The sequence below is a fragment of the Aplysia californica genome, unplaced genomic scaffold (assembly GCF_000002075.1).
Source record: "Aplysia californica isolate F4 #8 unplaced genomic scaffold, AplCal3.0 scaffold00006, whole genome shotgun sequence".
NCBI classification, from domain to species: domain Eukaryota; kingdom Metazoa; phylum Mollusca; class Gastropoda; order Aplysiida; family Aplysiidae; genus Aplysia; species Aplysia californica.
Genome location: NW_004797276.1, coordinates 964907 through 967807, shown reverse-complemented (window position 1 = coordinate 967807; position 2901 = coordinate 964907). Strand labels below are relative to the sequence as shown.

Below are 2901 nucleotides of genomic sequence, written 5' to 3'. Positions count from 1 at the left end.
TATATATATTGTGATTAAGAATTACAACAGGGAATACAGTGGTCATTGAAGCTGACATTGAATGAGTAAATCTGAAAACAGATTATCATCGAAAGTAGAGAAGGTAACATGATGTTGGCGAATAAATTCAAGAATATGAAAGAGGGCAGAATGGAAACTAACTGGGAGACATGGTGAGTGAGAGACGTAGTAGGTCATGCAGTCCGTGAACAAAATATGAGAAAAACGGCCAAAATACACGCTTCCAGGGCACAATCATTTTTAGAATGTATGAAACATTAGCTTTGATGTGAACATTGATATGTGACTAAGACAATAGCCTCGTTGGTACAGAGTAGCATGCTTTACCACACAAGTACACCTGGGCGCTGTTATATGCAATTGGAATAACATTCCCTGTAGGTCACTTTTTTCTCAGTAAAATAATATTTCTGAGAAACCATGGCAATATCTTGTATTACCATCAAGATTATAACTGAGGATTGCAAAAGCTCTTGTTGAAATTAAATTCACATGAGACAACATAATTTTGTCTGTTCCTACCGTGCACTCAGCTTTACGATTCTCAACTAAATGATTTTTTAAAAGAACTAGACTTAAAGAGCGGGGGCTCTCGTGGCCTAGAGGTTAAGGTGTTGGCCTGTCATTCAAAGGTCCCGGGTTCGAATCCGGGTAGCGACCGAAAAATTTTCTTCTCTAAAATTGTCTCCTTTCACCTCCTTTGCTGCTCTCCAGCAATGATCTGTCGTCTGCTTTCTGCCCCCACCACCTCACCTCCTTTGCCCCCTCCTCTGGGCTCCTGACTCTTTCTGCAGCCTTTTTACTGCTACTCCTTGGCTCCTCCTAACTGCTGTCTTTCTGCCACTCCCCTGATCTTCTGGTAGGAAAGATCTACACCTAGCCTTCTCGGACAAAGGCGAAAAATCTCGGGGGGCCCGTGTGCAAGTTCCGCACGTTAAAGATCCCTTGGAGGTCTAAAATCGATAAGAGTAGGCTTTGGCCGCCACCCGGGCAAAATTCAAAATTTCCTACCAACTGAAAATATTATGTGAGTCCTGCGCGCTCATATGACCTTGTGCAGTTGCGAGCGCCGTAAAACACTTTCCAAAAACAAAAAAAGACTTAAAGGGCAAGTAGTCTCGACTACACTAAGAGACGGCAGTGGCTGGGTTTCGTGGAGTTATCAGCGGTGAGTCCAGGGCCAGGGCAGATGCCACGCCAATTGCCGAGTCTGAGAGATAGGAACTGTGATAGTCTAGTAATGTTGCAAAAGGGAGAAATGCTAGGCATGCGGAAGAGCACTTAGTTGCACGTTCAGGCCTTTGCTGATAACTCAAGCACAATATTTGGACTGGTTTTCTTTCTGGTTACTGTTTTAATAAATTGGAATGGTGATATATGCTTGTACAATTCCTCTACCAAAGCTGCCAGAATGTCTCAGGGGCGAAGTAGAGAGGTTTGATGTCTTCATCTGGTACATAGTAAAAGGAAATAAGCTTATGTTTATTTGTTCGCCATAGTTTGGGTTGTTACTTCTACTGTAATACTTGAAAAACTTTGAGCTCACGCAAATATTAACTCCACCGCTTAGAGTGTGGAGTTAGTGTGCGCGGAGGGAGGGGGGGGGTGCAGCGGACCCTTCGGATTTGTGCATAAGGCTTCTCAGTGCGAATGTGCTAATGCTACGTATAATTATCCGGGGCAAGGAGGAATCAGACCTCAGAGAGAAGAATGTTCTCATTCCCTGATACAGGGGGTGTGCTGTCCGTGCATACGGCACTCGGAGTTATGTTGTCCTTCTGGCATGGAAGTCCAACTGTGAACTAGGGTTTCTGTTTCAACAAGATGTTATGCTAACCAGATATTGACTGAGTTCCTAATGTGGGGTACACACTAGTCCAACTAGTCAACGCTGTCGTGATCGGGTCTATTCAGAAATTCCTTCAGTCCAAGGCACACATAACACAACGAACTCAGCGAGAATAAACTTGATCCTAAAGTGACAACAAAGGTATACCTCTTCCTTTCTTCCTAGAGCTACCATCTGTCCGTCATCGTCCTCACTATAGCACTCTACCCATAACGATATTGCCAGACAATGAAAAAAGAAGCTCGGGCCATTCAGTTAACCAAATAATTCTCGCTTGAAAAGAATAGCGATTGGGGTTGTTGAGTGGTCCCAAAGTTGCTCATAGATCATTAGTTCTACTGTTGTTATTATTTTTGTTATTATTACTTGTTAGAGCAATGGGAACTTTTCAGATATCCAGCCAACAGTTCTGCGGCGAGAAAAGCGTGTGGCCTTTACTAGCTAAATTGTCGGTTTGTTATTGTAACTATGTTTTCAATAGCATTACAGCATGTTATAACATGCCATGCATTGCATCTGTTTGATGGAAACAACGTGTTATTCAGAAGTTTTTTGAGGTATGCTATATCATACTGCGGACGCTATGTGCCCAGTGCAGCTTACAATCATATCTGAGGGAATATCAAGATTTCAATTCTGACAAATTCGAGAACAATGAACTGTGTTTTCACAGTGACGAACTTCCACTGACAGCGGATACAATAATTAAAACGTTTTGCAGCTGGTGTAGATTTTGATTTTTCGTTTTGAGTAAATCAGAAATCAGTTTAAGTAAGGGGGGGGGGGGGTCTTCTTGATCTGCACGACTGCAGAATAATATGATTTCGAGAGAATTGAAAAACGACTCCAGGTATTTTATTACTGACTCGGGTCACTTTATTTCGCCAGTATTTCATTGATGACAGTGAGTAACATCGCAAATATCGAATGTTAGTCTCTTTGCCATCAGTATGATCAGCACATCCAGCATGCTTCACACAATATGGATCTATCCTCTCAGTTTCTCTCTCTCTCTCTCTCTCTCTCTCTCT

General features: G+C 42.5%; 1 protein-coding gene across 2 annotated transcripts in view; it reads right to left on the bottom strand.

Moving 5' to 3' along the window:
- The window catches only part of LOC101850858 (opioid-binding protein/cell adhesion molecule homolog), a 90662-nt gene that overhangs the window by 71664 nt on the left and 16097 nt on the right, over window positions 1-2901 (bottom strand). The window lies entirely within an intron of this gene.